This window comes from Monodon monoceros, unplaced genomic scaffold (genome assembly GCF_005190385.1).
Source record: "Monodon monoceros isolate NGI ecotype Baffin Bay Population unplaced genomic scaffold, NGI_Narwhal_1 Super_Scaffold_13, whole genome shotgun sequence".
Taxonomy (NCBI): Eukaryota; Metazoa; Chordata; class Mammalia; order Artiodactyla; family Monodontidae; genus Monodon; species Monodon monoceros.
In genome coordinates this window covers 76624260-76642647 of record NW_021703769.1, presented here as the reverse complement: position 1 = coordinate 76642647, position 18388 = coordinate 76624260, and the positions used below count along the sequence as shown (strand labels likewise).

Here is an 18388-nt window from a genome sequence, read left to right as displayed (position 1 = left end):
TGAGCAGGGGCTGTCCCTGCGGGGGGTGGCATGACCACCTGGTCAGCACTCAGGGCTGGCCGGGCCTCCACGGAGGCAGCTGCATACGCAGATCCCAGAGCCTGCGCGTGGAGACTCGGGGAGGAGCTCTGCCGCCTCTCCCCTGCTCCCGCCTGGAGTCACTGGCAGCCCTGGGCCCTTGGGGAGGCTGCGCTGGGAACAGAGAAAGCGTGCAGGACAGGACTCCAATTTCACAGTCGCGGTCACATCCACTTCACTCCTCACTCACCTCCGTGCGCCCTGACCCTGCCACCTATAGCTGTTCACTCCCTGCGCCCAGGCCTGGCTCGGTGGGCTTCTGGGGAAGGGGCGACCTGGAGGGGGGCCAGACACTGAGGGGGGTAGCAGTGTGGCAGCTGCCGTCGGGCTGCAGGGACCCCAGGGAGGAGGAACAGAGGAAGGGGTGCTTGGGAGGGTTTCCCGGAGAGGAAGGCTCTCGCGGGGCCTCAGGGGAGAGCAGTACTTGGAGGGCTGGGGGGAGAGGGAGGGAGAGGCAGGTGGTCAGCTGGGGAAGCAGCAGGGGTCCAAGGCCTACGCCCAGGGTGGTTTTCCAGAACTCTCAGAGGTGTGAAAGCCGTCGGGTGATGTTAGTAAGGTAGAGATGGTGAAGGTAAGAGCAGCAAAGTGCAGCTGTGGTGGCCCCGGCGGAAACCTTGCCAAGAGATTACTGGGTGTCAGACCCTGTGCTGACCGCTTCACGTGGGTCCGGAGGTCCTTCATCCTAGGGCTGGGCAGTGGTCTGTGTACCGTGGTTACAGACGGAGGAGTCATCTCGTTTACTCCTCACACCTGTGAGGCTGGCGCCAGAGCCTGACCTTCAGGGGGAAACTGAGGCTCGCGTTTCCGCAATGTGCCCACATCACACGGCTAGCCAGTGGCCTGGCCGGCCTCTAGGCCCATGATCTGTAGCACTTCGCCCCCGTGGACAGGTAGGCCTGTGCTTCTGGGGGCTGCAGGACAGAACAAGGGTACGGGGGCTCAGGTGCTCATGAAAACATCACAGGCCCGGGGACCCTCTTCTCATCGGCCATGGGGGGGGCAGGACACACGTCCCCTGGTGCCACCTGGGGCCCCTGGCCCATCCCTGCTCTGTGACAGGCCACTCGGCCCTCTGTGGACCTGCCTTGCTGCAGGACCGTGGTGGGCGGCCTGTGGTCCGCTCGCCTGCCCTGCAGCAGGGGCCCCGTGACCCTGTCAGCCCTGTGCCACTGAGTCAGCTTCAAGCCACTGCCCGTCCCGACTTCACTTTCTGCCCAGGTTGGTGTCAGAGCCGGGCAGTGTCCGTCCTCTTCCCATGAGCGGCAGCAGGAAGGATGGCCGGGCCTCCCTTTGCTGACGGAGAGGAGAAACACGGCGAGGCAGTCCGTCGGCCTCCCCCTGCACACCCTGTGATCCCCAGCCCCTCCTACCCAGAAGGAAGGGCCCCATGGAGGCCTGAAAATATAGCTGCTCCAGGGGTATGCACATATTTTAACGAGTTTGAAAAGCAAGAAATACACGTGATCGTATGCTGGGCTGTGAGTTCAGCGCTTTGCACATCACCTTTTTTTGTCCCCCTTTTACGGATGAAGAAACTGAGGCCAAGGGAACTTCAGTGACTTGCCTTGGACGCCCAACCTGTAGTGGAGGAAGCGTTGGTTCCACACCTGGCTCCCTGCTCCTTCAGGGAGGCCCACTGATGCCAGGCGGGCGGCACGTAATTCACAGCAGCCACCAAATAGCGGAGTGTCGGGCTTTGGGGAGAAACACTGGGGGCCGGAGAGGCAACCAGCAGCCATTGCCCCCTTCTGGGGGGGGTGACCTCTTCCACTGACCACGGCTCACCCTCCAGCAAGGGGGCCTCGACAGCTCATCTTCCTGTTCGAACAGCTTCTTGAATCTCAGCCATCACCCCAGGGTGGCCATCCGCCCCCCATTTCTCTGTGCCAGTCTGCCCACCCACCCATCGGCCTTCCCTGTGGCCCCTCTGTGTGCAGAGAGGGCCCTTGGAAATGCTTTCTCTGCCCACGTGGTATGGGAGAGGGTGGCAGGCTGCCTAGAAGAAGAGATGGGCACCTGGCCCTGGCCCCAGGCCTCAGGGATGGGACTGCCAGCGCCTTTCCAGGCATTGGCGCTCTGGGCCGGGTGTCAGCCTGGAGGGACCGGGGCAGATGGGCTGGCAGGCCAGCTGTGTGCTTCCTAACGCCATTTGTCACGCTGGGCTGGGAAGGTGTCCAGACTCACAGGGGCCTCCGAGGGTTCACCAGAGGTCGCTGGGTGCTGTTCCTGCCCCAGAAAGGGCTGTTCCCAAACCGTCCATTAGACAGTCGCTGAAGGCTGATGCGGGCCAGCTCCTGGGGTTCCGAGGTGAACTGGAGCAGGTCAGGTCAGGTCTCTGGGGAAGGCGGAACGTTGGCAGGTGCCGTAGCCTGGAGAAAGGTAGGCTGTAGCTGTGCGCCTGGAGGGGTGTTAGATGATGTGCTTTGGGATTGGGGGCCAAGGTGGTGTGGGGGCCATGGGAGAGCACAGGCTGGTGCTCAGACAGACCCAGGTTGAAACCCCAGACGCCTCTTACTAACCCTGTGACTCTGGGCTCATTATTTCACATCTCGGAGCCTTCACTTCCTCATCGGTGAGATGGAGATGGTCATATCTACCTCCCCGGGTGATCTGAGTGAATAAATGGTGGGCATTGGTGGGTGAGCCATGGAGGACGGTTTTCCCCCTGCTGATGCTTGAGAGAGATGTTTGTGAAGCCCTCAGCCCTGGGCCAGCTGTGATAGGAAGGGCTCAGCCAATGGGGTTGGCAGTTGTTACTGTTATTCCTGGAGGTCGGGAAGGCTTCCTGGAGGAGGTGCCATTAAGCTGGGCCTTGGAGTTGAGCAGAAGGGTGTGTGGTTCTAACACAGGGCACAGCCTAAGTGGGGGCACAGAGCGGGTGTCTGACTAAACCAGGCTTAATCCCAGGGGCCTGAGTGAGTGAGGCCTGGGCGAGGTGCATACCACTGGAAGCTCCTTGCCACCTGGCCAGGCTGCTCCCCATTTCACCCACCTGCCTGCAGCAGCACTGAGTTAAATTAGGGACACTGGGCCAGGGGCCAGAGAGGCAGGTGGCTGGGGACAGTCTCTGCCCTCAGCAGCACCAAGTCAAGGTGGGTCTCTCCCCAGACCCAGAGGGGCCCGAGGCTGTGTAAACCCAGGGCAGCAAAGGGGCTGTTCATGATATGTTGGGAAAGATCAGTGCTGACTAAGGAAGGAGAGGCCCTCCGCCCAGGTAGCTGGTGTAGCAGCAGCTGTAGAACATTCTAGTAGGTCGGGAAACACGAATACATACCCATGGTGGAAATCTGGAAAATACAGAGATCTCACTGCCCAGATGGCTGTTTATTTTTACGATGATACATTTCTTCCAGATTTTTCCCCAAGCTTATTAATTGTATATCTCGTCCTTTCCATAAATTCACACACACACACGCTTAAGCATAAGTATTTTCCCATGTCTTTAAAACACTTTACAATGGTCTGTCATCAGGGTGCATCATAGTTATATAGCAGCCCTGTCCCCCGAGAATGGACATTGGGGCAACTTCTCACACCGTGGATACCTAACATCCACGTCATGCTGATGATTTGCTGATTACCAAGCCTTCCCATACCAGCACATTTGATCTCCCCCAATAACCAGTCCTACAGGAAGAAACAGGCTCAGAGAGGTTAAGGAACTCGCTGGAGGTCACACAGCATGTGCCCAGGCTTTCCACACCCCCGACCTTTCATCCACACTGGGTAGGTCTTTGCTGCCCCCTTCTGGCTATCAGCATCTATAACAGTCCTGCCTGTCTAACCCTTAAGGCTCATAATCCTTTGAGTTCATTTATTTGCACAACAAAAAGATTATTGAATGCCTGTTGTACGCCAAGCAAGATCTGGGAGTACAAAATAGAAAAAAATCTCTACCCGCCGTGGTGCTTATATTCTAATAGGGGAGACAGGTAAATAAGAACAAATAGTATCACATTTCAATAGTGACAAGTGCCATGGAGACACACACAAAAGATAGCACTGTCAAGAGCACAATTATAGAGAGGCCACCAGAAGTTAAGGCCTGAATGAAGACAGGGTATAAGCCATGTAGAAATCTAGGTCAATGATCAGGGAACTAAGATCCCACATGCCGTGGGGCAACTAAGCCTGCGTGCCACAACTACTGAGCTCGCGCACCTCAACTAGAGCCCCCCGTGCCACAAACTACAGAGCCCACGTGCCCAGGAGCCCACACGCCACAACTAGAGAAGAGAAAACCCACACGCCACAACTAGAGAGAAGCCCGCGCACCACAACGAAGAGCCCGTGCCGCAACGAAAGATCCCGTGTGCCTCAATGAAGATCCCGCGTGCCGCAACTAGGACCCAGTGCAGCCAGAGATAAATTAACTAACTAAATAAATAATAAATAAATGTTTAAAAAAAGAAAGAAATCTAGGTTGAGACATCCAGGGAGAAGAGTTGTCAGTGCAAAGGCCCTGGGGCCCTGGACATATTTTGAAAGTAGGGCCAACAGGATTGCCGAGAATGAATGTGGGGAGGGGGAAAGAGAGAGATCAAGGATGGCATCAAGGGACTTCCCTGGTGGCCCAGTGGTTAGGACTGCATGCTTCCACTGCAGGGGACGTGGATTTGATCCCTGGTCGGGGAACTAAGATCCTGCAAGCCACGTGGTGTGGCAACAAATAACCCAAAACAAAACAGGATAGCATCAAGATTTTGTCCCAAGCAGCTGGAGAGGGAAAGGGAGGTGAGGATCTGAGTGGTGGGCAAATTTGACACCCAAGTGGACAGGTTGGGAAGGCAGTTGGATCTACAAATCAGAGAGAGCCCCACTGAGGGGTATAGCTTAGGGATAGAGCATTTGACTACAGAGAGAGTCCCCCTGAAGACATGCAGTCGGGAGCCATTCTGTATTTCATGCATTTTAGTCATGAAACTGGATCACAGTGGGGTTCAGCATGGATAGTCAGAAGGGGTTCGAGGATGAACCCTGGGGCCCTCCAGCATTTAGAGCTGAGGAGAAACAAGTGAACCCCCAGAGGCTGTGATGTCCTGGAAGCTGAGTGAGAAACTGTTGAAGAAGGAGAGTGATCACCTGGGCCCAGTGCTGCTGCAAGGTCAGGTTCAGACCTGAGATGGGACTGTGGGATGGAGCGCCCAGAGGTCCAAGGATGGCATGGTCAAGAGCAGTTTCGGGGGCTTCCCTGGTGGCGCAGTGGTTGAGAATCCACCTGCCAATTCAGGGGACGCGGGTTCAAGCCCTGGTTCGGGAAGATCCCACATGCCGCAGAGCAACTAAGCCCATGCGCCACGACTACTGAGCCTGCACTAGAGCCCGCAAGCCACAACAACTGAGCCTGCGTGCCACAACTACTGAAGCCCGCGCGCCTAGAGCCCGTGCTCCGCAACAAGAGAAGCCACCACAATAAGCCCGTGTGTCGCAACGAAGAGTAGCCCCCTCGTCGCAACTAGAGAAAGCCCGCACACAGCAGCGAAGACCCAACACAGCCAAAAATAAATAAAGAAAGAAAATACATTTATTAAAGAAAAAAAAAAAAGAGCAGTTTCAGGGAGGGGAGAGGACCTGAGTGGGATCGTGGGCTCAGGGGAGAACAAGAGAAAAGAAATGAAGCCCTCAGCTGCAGCCGATGGCCCTTTAGGGACAGAGGAGAGGTGGGGTGGGAGCTGCAGGGTGAAGTGGGGTGAGGAGAGGCTTTTAGAGGTTGAATAGTGACAATGATTTTAGAGAAATGGATGATATGGCAGCAGGGAGCGTGGGGAGAGTGGGCAGAGGAGGGACGTCCCCCTGAGAACAGGAGGTGGGGAAGGGGGTGCTGAGAGCACTGCCAGAACCCCTCTGCACACGGGGACAGGGGAAGGGTGACTGGGGCGGAGGGAAGATTGTTGGAGTCAGCGTCCTAGAGGGAGGGCTAGAAAGATGGGAAGGGACAGTCTCAGAAGGAAGTATGACCTGGACACCGTGGAGAGGCCACCAGTGTTGATGACCAAGGGGTTTGGACATGACTGGAAAGAGGAGAGGAGGTCGAGACAGGGAGGGCCAGGGGCTTGGAAAGCGTGTCTGCCCGCACGTTGATCCCCAGGAAACGGGACGGATGGCAGCGGTGTGGGTGTCCTGAGCCCCGTGCAAGTTCAGTGCCACCCGCAGGCAAAGACCAGTCCTCCCCCTTCCCCAGGAGAACCAGCTCCCCCCAGGCAGGCCACGTGCATCTGGGGGTCTGGGAGAGCTTCCCAGGGAGCTGACGTTCCTCCCGGGGGATGGGGGGATTGCAGGCTGAGGGGCAACACTTGCAGAGGTGGGGGGCCCTGAAATGACCATCCATGTCCAACCCTCGCTGAGTGCCCACGGCGTGCCAGGCCCCAGGCCTTTCCCCCAGAGCCTCGTGGGGTCTTCACAGCAAGCCTGCGAGGTAGATGCTGTTTTCATTCCCATTTTGCAGCTGAGCGCACTGAGGCTGAAGGAAGCAGTCACATAGGTAACACAGGGCTGAAGTCATACCCAGGGCTGTGCCGTTCTGGAGCCTGGGCTGGTTGGGCAGTGGGGGGAAGATCGCAGAAAAAGAATAAGGCTGAATCATGCACGGCCCTGACCTAAGCTCAAGCTTTCTCTGGTGGCATTGGAGGCTTTTTCAGTCAAGGAAATGATAGGGTTGGATTTGTATTGTCTTACGATTGCCATGGTAACCACACTTCCACCTACCAAGGTGGATGGGAGAAGGCAAAACTGGAGCAGCATGGGCTGTGGGACCCAGAGATGGGTGGGGTTAGGATCTAGAGGTGGCAGTGGGGCGTGAGGAGGGAGAGAGGGCAGAAGGTTCCAGAAGGGTGATGGTGGTGTCCATCCCCAAGGCGGGGTCTGCAGGCCTGTGGGACATCCAGGAACAGTCATGGTGCTGAGAGCCTGCAGGGTGGCGCTGGGGCTGGCCTGGGTGAGCATGGAGCCAGCAGAGAGGGCCAAGGGCAGAGCCGGGAGCACACCGACCTCCAAGAGACCTTGAGGGAGAGGAGCCTGTGAAGGAACAGAGGAGGTGGAGCCCCAGAAAAGGAGGTGGAGGGATTTGCGGGTAAGAAGCGCTGAGTCAGGCAGCTGTTTGCAAATCTCCCATGAGAGCAGAGCCCTAGGCAACACCAGAGAGATCAAGGAAATGAACATTCTCGAAAGGTTCTCGAATAGCAGTGGCTTTAAAAAAAGAAAAACAAAAAGCCTTGTTAGGTAGTGAGTTCCCCATCACTGGAGGCATGCAAGCAGCCATTCACCTGGAGGCACTGCAGGAGAGGCGGGAGGGGCTTTGCCCGCTGCAGCTACCTTTGGCTTGTGCATCCTGTGCCTGTCTGCCCGGAGCCCCAGCCCTTTAGAACTAGGGAGGGCGCAGACAGAGGGGTCTCCCCACGCACTGACTCACTTCCCTCTGCTGCCCGGCTCCAGGCTTCCCCACAGCTGCCCTGCCCCGGCTCCCTTCTGGCCAAACACAGGCTTCCAGTTTCCTCTCCTTTTGGTTTGGTTCTTTGGACCCCAGCAGCTCAGCCCTCCCTGCCAGCTTGGGGGAACTCCCTGGTGAGCAGCAAACCCGCCCACCCCCGGAGCAGGGGCTCCGGGCCCCACAGACAGAGCAGAGCTGCCGACTTCCTGTGTGACTCCAGCAGCAAGTCCGGTTTGCCTGCCTGGGCCTCGCTCTCCCTCTTTGCAAAGTGGGAAGAGTCACACTGGGGCTGCCCTGGGGTGCCCCAGCAGGGCAAGGAAAGGAGGAATAAATGGCCCGTCGTGCGCGGGAGGGGTAAGGCAGAGAGGCCGGCCAGGCCGGAGCGTGGAGGGCCTGGAAGGCCTGGCTTTGCAGCGTGGACTGGACCCTGCAGACCCGGCCTTGGCAAGCTCTTCCGCTGACGTCCCCGAGGCCGGAGCCTGAGCACCCCCGCGGGGCAGGGCCGAAGCTCTGCCGGGCCGAAGCTTTACCTAGGAAGCCCCCATTCCAGAGAGCCTCCACTTGAGTTTTCATTCAAGGAACTATGTCAGATTACATTCTGCTGAGAAAATAGATGTTCCCACTCGACCTACTTCCCACCCCCAGCGTTCCCTGAGGCCCAGTTTGAGAAGCTCAGCTGTGGGTGAAGGGTCTGCGGAGGGGAGGGCTGTGATCCCATTTGCGGGGAGGGTACAAGGAGGGAACGGCTCCAGCCCCAAATGGCACCTCTTGTCATTGTCCCCATTGGGGCCTCTGCTAGGTCTCTGCGGGGTCTCCTGTCACTCATCGGGTGCTGGGAGGAGTGGGCTTCCCGGAGAAGGGGACCTGAGCTGGGCCTGGGATTGACCTCAGCAGAGGGCATTTGGGGGTGGGGGGAGGGACTGAATAGGAGCTGGAACGAGTCGCCTGCTGGGCCCTCGGGAGCTGGGTGACCTTGGATGAGTTAACTTACTGTCTGTGACCCTGGATAAGTTAACTTGCTATCTCTGGGCCTCGAGGTCACATGGAGCAGGGACAGCCTTCGTGGTCCACCCCCCGACCCTTGTCACGCACCCCTGCCTCCCTCTCTTCCCTACGCCACCCCCCTCCACCCTTCCAACTCGTAAGAGCTCAAAATAAAACCCTGCTTTCTCAAGTTTCTAAAGATGTCACAGTTCCAGTGCCAGCCACATGTTTCTCCACTTCATTATCTCTGCTTTTCTTTGTTAATTAGGCTCCTGTAATGATCTCACTTCTGCCTTCCCGGGAAGAGCTGGCATCTGCTGGGTGGGGCCTGGAGGCCTTTGTGGGCAGACGCCCGGCTGCCAGGCCCAGAATTGGCCGGCTGCCTCCTTTCCTGCAGGAGGGGAGGCCCCGCCCTTTCCATCTGGGTCGTGGCTGCCCCAGTCTGACCCTGGGCTGGTCAGTGGTCCCAGCCCTGCCCTCCCTCAGCTCTGCCAGGTGGGGGAAGGGTACCTCAAGGTTCCCAGCGGCTGTTAGACAGGGGGCTTCTCAGGCCCCAGGAGCGAGCAGTGGGGGGGCTTCAGGCTCTTCTGCAACATTCCAGAAAACCTCACCGAAACTAGTTCCCCAGCTGGGACCACCCAAGCCGACAGGAGCAACGCCTTTATTTAGGCTAGGATGAGATCAGCTCAGGGTCACCAGGCACTGCGTGCGGAACAGAAGCTCTCTCGCTGGCTGATAAATGCGTCTTTGAGCCACGCAAGTGGAGGCCTGGGGGGTGGGGCACGAAGGATGGCTCAGCGCACGTGGCTTACTGGGTGGACGGGATCTTTCCAACCTCCTGGGCTGGGTGGGGTGGGGTGGGGGAGGGTCTGGTGGCAGAAGCGACCTTATGGTGGGAGGTGGGGATGGGGACAGGACAGCACAGTCTGCGGAGGGACCCCTGCAGGTTTGGGAGCTCAGGACCAAGTACTTAGTCAGTGAGCGGTTCCGAGATGTCTCCAGGGCTGGGTGTAAGTAGCTTTTGACCAACACCAATTAAAGAGAACCCTGCCTCGTGGAACTTGCGTTCTGGCGTGGATGCAGAGAGCAGACCACGTGCGAAGGGTAAAGTGTGCCAGGTGTGAGTGCTGAGAAGTTACAACCCTAGATGGGGGGCGGCCAGGGAAGGCTGGTGAGCAGAGGCCTGGAGGCGGCAGTAGTGAGCCAGGAGGGCAGAGAGAAGAGCCTGGCAGGCCGAGTACAGACTGCAAAGGCCCTGCGGTCCCCTGCCAGGGTGGGAGGCCAGTTCGGATGGAGGACCTGGTAGGAGATGAGATGAAAATGGGAGAGAAGGCCGATTGTGGACGCTGGATCAGGATGCTGACCCTTGTTCCGAGTGAGCTGGAAGCCAGGGCAGGCTTCCGAGCAGAGGAGAGACAGAATCCAGTCTAGGATCTAACAGGATTCTTCTGGCTGCTGGGTGAGGACACACAGGGTGGCAGCAGGGGACGACGTAGGGAGTTGGTCCTGGCAAAGCAGGTGAGGCCCAGTAGTGGCAGCAGTGGTGGTAAGTCCTTGACTCTGGGCAGAGTTTGTAGCTGAAGCCGACAATTTGCTGATGTAGGCTTTGAGAGAGAGAGGAGTTGAGTTTGACCTCAGGGATTTGGGCTGAGCTTCTGGAAGGATGGAGGTGCGGGTAGGTAGCTGAGACGAGGAAGATGCAGGAAGAGCTGGCCGGGGGTGCGGGGGAATCTCAGGCATGTTTGTAGCGTGTTAAGTCTGGGGTATTATCCAGGCGCGGTTGCATGTAGAGTGGGGGCGGGGGGCGTGTCCAGGGAGTGGTCCAGGCTTGAGATATAATTTGGGGAATCTCAAGCATATCGCTGGTGTTTAAAGCCCTAACAGAATGAGATCTTTGGGAGGGAGCGGAATCAGAGGACCAGGGCCCTGGTGCCTTCAGCCTTTGTGGGTAAGGAAAAAACCGGGAGGGGCCGGGAGTGAGTGGTGTCCTGGGGCTGAGTGGAAGAACCCCGTTCTCCCTGGGGAGGCCCTTCTCCCCTTGTGGCCGTGAGGCTCCCACGGCCCAGAGACGTGGCTGAGCATCTTGCAGGGATGTCAGGGGTCAGGCCCTGAGCCACGATGGCTTCTCAGCAGGCCGCAGGCCCACTGTGCAGGATTATAGATGCCACCCAAGGCAAGCGGGAGGTTTCCCCTCCGTTGCACGAAGTAGGGGAGCCCCGGGTTTCCACTGTCTGTTCCGTGAAACAGCAGGTTCTGCACGCCCTCTTGGGTGGGGACCTGGAGAGTCGCAGGGCTGGGTGAAAACAACTTCTCTGGTACCAGCAGAGGATCTCCTTCGCCGGGGAAAGGAGGATGGATTTGCCCCACAGACAACAGAGAGCCCTCAGCAAGTTTAAAGCGAAGGAAGGACATGGGCGGATAGACTGCTTAGAAAAATCTGAGTGGCTTGCAAAGCAGAGGGTGAATTCGGGGAGGGCAGGTGAGAAGACCCACCTGGATTTTTGGATGGAGACAAGGGGGCACAGAGGGGTTTTGTCGGCTGCTGTAACAAATTACCCACTCGGTGGCTGAAAGCAACACAGGTTTATCTCCTTACAGTTGTAGAGCTAAGAAGTCCGAAATGAGTCTCACAGGGCTAGTCACGGTGTCCGCAGAGCGGGTTCCTTCCCAAGGCTCCAAGGGAGAATCTGTTTCCTTGTCTTTTCCATCTTCTAGACGCCACCTGCGTTCCTTGGCTTGCAGCCCCTCCTGCATCTTCAAAACGCATCCATCCAACCTCTGTTGTCCCCTCTCCCTCTGCTTTCGACCTTGCCTCCTTACAAGGACCCTTGTGATTACATTTAGGGTCCACTCAAATAACCCAGGATAACCTAGCCACCTCAAGATCCTTAACTTAAACACACCAGCAAAGTCCCTTCTGCCATGTAAAGAAACATAGTCACAGGCTCCGGGGATTAGGGCATGGACAGCTTTGGGAGCCACTAAGCCGAGCTTTCTCTCTTGAGCGACCGTGTGGGAGGTTGGGGCCAGGGACCCACGAGAAGGGAGGAGGGACAGGTTTGAGGGGACCTGGAGAAGCCAGCCCGGGATGTGAGGAATCAAAGGCGTTCGAGGAAGCAGGCGGAAACATGGGTTTGGGGGTTGGGGGTCCAGAGAGAGAGAGAGAAGAAACAGAAGCATAGATGGAGCAGAAGGAAGATCTCTTCCCTCCCCGTGTGCAGCGACTGAGTCGGACACTCCTGCCCTGTCCTCCCAGCCACAACAGAACGAGGCTGTACTGCCAGGTGGTCAGTGGGCTGGGGTGAATCCTGGCTCTCCCTCTAACTCGCTGTGTAACCCGGGGCATGTGGCTTCCCCTGTGTGCCTCAGTCTCCTCGTCTGCAGGATGCAGACACTCCTAGGATCAACTTTGTAAGGTTGTCAGAATGACTAAGTGAAGGAAGCCATGCAAAGATCTAAGAAGAGTGCCTGGCACGCAGGAGCTTAATTTCTCAGACAGAAATTATTTACCGAGCGCTTGTGATGTGTCGGGTGTTATTGCGGGTGCTGGGGCTGTAGTCCTGAACACGTGCAAACAGACTGCACGCTCAGCCCACAGGAAGCATCTGTTCTCGGGTCGTCGGCTGCAGAGTTTGCTGTACAGCATGAGGATCGGGATTGGTACCCCATCCCCGCGTGAGGCAGTAGAGCCCTCCCTCGCCTGTGCGCTCCGCTGCCTCCATCTGCCCACCTTGCCCAGGCTGGGAGCTGATGTCCTGCTCATCACATTTAGTGTGTGGCATTCCGTACCTGGCCAGTCGTGGCCACAGTTCGGCCTTGGGACCATGGAGGAGGGAAGGGGAGAGGAGAGGGAAGGACACGATTTCCCTTGGGAAGGGCCATGGGCATGTCTGCTCCCAGGACTGTCTGTCCAAGACAGACCCCCACAAGAAAACCTGGCACTTGCTCTGCCCAGCCAGGTTTGCAGGTTCGAGCATAGAGCTGCAGGAGAGTTTGTGAGAAAGCCCTCTGAGGAGGTACTGGGCTGTTCTCAGATGGGAAAGCAGCACCCAGGGGTCAGAGAGATCTGGGTTTGAGCCTCAGTGCCACCCATCGCAAACCATGCGGCCTTGGTGGCTGGGAACAGGCACCTTGACTCCTCTGAGCCTTGGTTTCCTTGTGTGTAAAATGGGGATCATAACACCTAGAGGTCAGGCTTGTCGTGAGGAATAAAGAGCATCACTGTGTAAATCACCAGGCACTGCCCCTGGTGGGCACGTGTCATCAGCAAATGGAGGATTTGCATCCCAGTGTCTGGCAGCTGGGAGGGCAGTGAAAGGGCCTGGAGCCCCAACAGGGGAGGCCCCAGCCAGACAGCTCTCTGTTGGCCATTGTTCCAGTCTCTTGTGTGCAGTGGGTCAGCTGAAGGTCAGACAGCTGGGCACCAGGGAGGAACCTGGATCACCTGCCCAGGCAGGTTGTGGTCCACCCACCATGCACCTCCATCCCAGGGAAGGGAGATGGATTGATGGGGGCACAGAGCCCAGCTCGAGGGAACTCTGGGGGAGAAGGCGTGCTTTCTTCCCTCCCCTGTCCCCCTCCCCAGTGAACCCCATGCACTGATCAGATCCGTCATGATCCCTGGCTCATAACCCACTCTGCCGTCAATCCCTGCATGTGATCATCAATCAGTCAATTGATTGATGGTTGTAACTTTTTATTTTGAAGTGATTTTTAATTTACAAAAAGTTGCAAAGATGGCACAGAGTTCCCAAATACCGTCTGACCCGTGTGGGATGTTAACGTCTTGCATAACCATGGTCCCTTTGTCAAAACTAAGAAATTAACATCAATTGGTGCCATGCGATTGACTAAGCTATAGGCTTTATTTGGATTTCTTCAGTTTTTCCACCGATGTCGTTTTCACATCAGAATCCAGTCCAGGATACCGCACTGCATTTAGCATTCATTCATTTTTATTCTTTCATTCGTATTCCCACATATTTGTTTGCTCACTCGTTAATAAATACTATGGTGAAAGCCCATGAACCCACCACCCGTCTAAGAATCAGAACAGAACCAATAACGTACATCCACCTACGTGCTCTCCCTCATCCTGTCTGCCTCTCTCCCCAGAACAAATATTCTGAATTTTATGTGTGTCATTCTCTTGGTTTCGTTCCCTTCAAAATTGCAAAACTGCAGGAAAAAAAAAAGAATAGTAGAAGAATAGGAAAAAGAATAGGAAAAAAAAGAATCCCTGCCTATATATATTCTTTGTCAGGATTCATTAATTCTCTTTTTTGTGTTTGTGTGTGTTAATTCTTCTTTGTTCTTTTTATTTTTTTATTTATTTTTTTATTTTTTGGCTTCACCATGCGACATTCGGGATCTTTTTTTTTTTTATAAATTTATTTATTTTTTATTTTTGGCTGCGTTGGGTCTTCGTTGCTGCACGCGGGCTTTCTCTAGTTGGGGCGAGCGGGGGCTACTCTTCGTTGCGGTGCATGGGCTTCTCATTGCGGTGGCCCCTCTTGTTGCAGAGCACGGGCTCTAGATGCGCGGGCTTCAATAGTTGCGGCACGCAGGCTCAGTAGCTGTGGCCCCCGGGCTCTAGAGCGCAGGCTCAGTAGTTGTGGGGCGCGGGCTTAGTTGCTCCGCGGCATGTGGGATCTTCCCGGACCAGGGCTCGAACCCATGTCCTCTGCTTTGGCAGGCGGATTCTTAACCACTGTGCCACCAGGGAAGCCCAGACATTCGGGATCTTATTTCCCGGACCAGGGGTTGAACCCAGGCAGGCCCTTAGCAGTGAAAGCACCGAGCCCTAACCATTGGACTGCCAAGGAATTCCCTGGAGTCATTAATACTTTCCTTTTTTAAAAAATATTTATTTGTTTATTTATTTGGCTGTACCAGGTCTTAGTTGTGGCACTCGGGATCTTCATTGCGGCACACAGGATCTTTAGTTGCGGCATGCATGTGGGATCTAATTCCCCGACCAGGGATCGAACCTAGGCCCCCTGCATTGGGAGCGCGGAGTCCCAACAGCTGGACCACGAGGGAAGTCGCTGGAGTCATTAATTCTTAACATTTGCCAAATTCCTTCCCTCTCTCCCTCCCTCTGTCCCTCTCTGTCTCTCCCACAGGCACAGACCCCGCCCCATTGATTTCTGTCTCTGCCTCTTTCTCCATTCAAAGTAAGTTGCAGACATCTTGAGTGTTCACGCCTAAATATTTCAACACACAACCCACAACTCTCCAGAACAATGCTATTCTTTTGCAGATCCACAATACCGTTGTCACACTTACAAAACTTACTAACTCCCTGTCATCTAATAGACAGTCTGTATTCAAATTCCCAAAAATGTCTTTGATACCGTCGTCCCCCATGATTTAATCACTGCTCACAGGTTGATTTCTTTTAACATGTCTATTGCATATAATACGGGCCTAAACCAAAATTATTTCATTTTGCTTTTTTTTTTAACTTTCTAAAAATTATTATGTATTTACTTAGTTGCACCAGGTCTTAGCTGTGGCAGGCAGGCTCCTTAGTTGCGGAATGCATGTGGGATCTAGTTCCCTAACTGGGGATCGAACCCAGGCCCTCTGCATTGGGAGTGCAGAGTCTTATCCACTTTGCCACCAGGGAAGTTCCTTTTTTTTTTTAACTTTTATAACCAAGGTGTCCTATTGTAACAAGCCTGGGACTTGCTTCTGTCACTTAACATGACATAACACAAGGTTGAAATGTGTGGCCATAGCTGTCTGTTTTCAGGGCTCTGTAATATTCCACTGAGTGACTGTACCACGATTGACTTGTCCATTCTCCTGTCCTTGGCCATCTGGGTTCCCTCCATGGTCTTGCCGTTACTAAGAACGCTCTTAGCACGCTTGAGTATGTTTTCTTTGGCACACGTACGAAAGATTCTCTTGGGTACATGAGGTTATGGGCCTGGGGAGGGCTTCCACCCCACTGCAGCATGGCCATCCCCTCTCTGAGCCTCAGCTTCTCCGTCTGTAAAACAGATGGAGGACTTCCTTGCGGGTCCAGTGGTTAGGACTTGGCGTTTTCACTCCCAAGGGCCCGGGTTCAATCCCTGGTCGGGGAACTAAGATGCCACAAGCCGCGCAGCCTGGCCAAAAAAAACCCCAGAATTCCTGCTGCCCCTAAATACAGATCATGGAAGGGGTTAAGCGATGAACTGAGTTTTACCCTTTTATCCTGGCAAAGGTCTGGTGCCGGGAAAGGGAGGTATCGTGCAAGTCGCAGGGTCCCAGAGAGGGACTTGGCTCATCCCCCACCTGAGCGGCCCCTGCTTCCTGCACAAGGCAGCTGTTCTGCCAAGGTGGGGTGCCTGTGGATATCCACCCTCTGCTCTCTTGAGAGCCAGGCCCGCCCAGGTCTGCTTTCTGCCTGGATCGCCCAGCCCAAGCCTGGCAGAGAGGAGAGGCTGCTTCGAGAGGGTTGAGGAGGAATAGTTATTCCACTCTTCCCCCGAGATCCGGTCTCTCCCTCTGAGCATCATTCCTTGCTGCTGGCTGCCTCTGTGTCATTTTGGATCATGACTGTCAGCACACAGTCATCAGCCTGAGCTGGGGACCTCAGACTAGGTGCAGAAAGGCCAGGCTGCTCAGGGCTCGTGTACTTTGCCCCAGGAGAGGGCTGTGAGGCCACCCTAGGCATCACCCCGAGCTGACTGGCCTAAAACTGTGTACATAGCATGGCTGCGGTTTAATAAGCTTGGTTGCTTTCTTTCCCCAGGCAAAATTCAGTTAATCCTCAGGCTAGCAGACAGCAGATTAGAAACAACAAGATGAGAGCTACAGTAGTGAGATAGACAGTAGTGAGAGAGAGAAGACCAGAAAACTGGAAACAGCAAGAGGCAGGAGCAATGCCAGCCTGGGGCAGTGGGGCACAGGTCACTGCAGCCAGGGCAAGTTCAACAACACTTTCTGGACAGCACTGGCGGTCAGGTCATGAGGGTGACCTCCACCTACCCCCAACCATGTGCTTAATAAGAGAGGGGTACTTGATGAGTTTTAGAAAATGGTCTCCCCCACATGAGTAAAGCAAAACCCAGGGACTTAAGAGAACAAACTTCCATCATCTGGAAGAGTTTTGTATGGAAGATTTCGTTTCCTGAGACTACACAAGATAACTGAGGCACTGATCTGGTAATAACATCAATGATAACTTGACACTGATGGCATAAGACCTTAAATGTTTTTATGCACCGTGTCATTGGATCCCTCCCAACAGGCCAGGATTCCCATTTGAGGGATGTGGAAACTGAGGCTCACAGAGGTTGAGTGCTTTTCCAAATACCACACAGCCTTAGGGTTACAGTCAAGATTGCCTTGCAACCTGCTGGGCCAGGGAACTTCCCTGTCACTGGCCCTGAGGACCCCCTTTCTCCCCACTGTCTACAGGCATTCAAGCAGGTACATTGAGGGCACACCACACTCCTCATGGAGCCCTGTGACATTTCCAAATGGAGAACATTCTGAAATGTTTGCAACCGTTGGTGTCCTTACAACCAACCTGGGTTCAGAGAACCTCAGTCAGGACCCCCCCCAGAGAGGAAGAGTAATAACTAGACCGTAGACCGTGCCAGGCATGGACATAACGTCCTCACCTCATCCTCACGGCAGCTCCATGTGGTCATTGTTGCTAATTTTTTTTTAAGGTGGTTTTTTTTTTTGTTTTTAATTTTTGGCTGCGTTGGGTCTTCGCTGCTGCGCACGGGCTTTCTCTAGTTGCGGCGATTGGGGGCTACTCTTCATTGTGCTGAGCGGGCTTCTCACAGCGGCGGCCTCCCCTGTTGCGGAGCACGGGCTCTAGGCACGCGGGCTTCAGTAGTTGTGGCACGAGTGCTCAGTAATTGTGGCTCACGGGCTCCAGAGCACAGGCTCAGCAGCTGTGGTGCACAGGCGCAGCCGCTCTGCGGCATGTGGGATCTTCCCGGACCAGGGCTCGAACCCGTGTCCCCTTGGCAGGCGGACTCTCAACCACTGCGCCACCAGGGAAGCCCTGTTGCTACTTGCCAGATGAGGAAATCCAGTGGTTGCCTAAGGTCACGAGCTAATAACAGAGCCAAGATTTGAAACCAGGCAGTCAGACTTCAGAGAGTGTGGTCTTAACTCCTGGCAACAGGGCTGCACCTCAGAGCCCGGGAAAGACCACTGGGTGTACGGCCGAGGCCCCATGGGGCCCCAGTGATTGTGCCTCACCCCCGTCCCCATGTTTCCTGATCCTAGTTTCGCCCACAAGCAGACCAGACTCAGAGGTGATGGCTGCCGGGACCGTCCCACCCCAGCCTAGGCTAGGACAGCCGCTGCCCACAGCCATCCTTGGGGAGGTCCCTGGTGACCCCAGGCCTGGCCACCCCCTCTCCAGACGGTGGGTGTGTGACGGTGGTGGCAGGAGCCTGGCTCTGTCAGGAAGGAGTCCTGTGACCCGCCCGCAGCCTGCCAACAGGCCCACTTGGCTGGAGGTGCAGGCTAGCAGGATGTATGGGCTTCCTCCTCCACACCGGGGCTCGCCAGGACTCGGCCAGGGGCCAGCTGAGGACAGTGGCCATGATTCACGCCACAGGAGACCAGCTCTGTCCCGGGCACCTCCGAGCCCCCCGACACAAGCGTGTTCAGCCCTCCCCCCTGCATGGAGCTGGAGGGCTGGGGCTCAAGCAGGAACACAGGCAGGGCCTCTTCACTTGGGGTTCAGGTTCAACCTCCCAGCAACTGCGTCACTCCTTTGCCCTCACCACCCGAGGGGTTGCCTCTGAGCACACAGAGGACCGGCGCCTCTCTCCCCTCCAGCCCCCGCCAGAGGCTAACCTGGCCTATTTCATTCAAAAACTAGTCCTCTAAGAAAAATGGAACCCCCTTCCTCCAAATTAAGTAAAAACAAAGAGGTTG

The 18388-nt window shown here is 55.7% G+C and overlaps 1 protein-coding gene across 6 annotated transcripts in view; it reads left to right on the top strand.

Moving 5' to 3' along the window:
• Positions 1-18388, top strand: part of GTF2IRD1 (GTF2I repeat domain containing 1) — a 111644-nt gene that overhangs the window by 81576 nt on the left and 11680 nt on the right. The window lies entirely within an intron of this gene.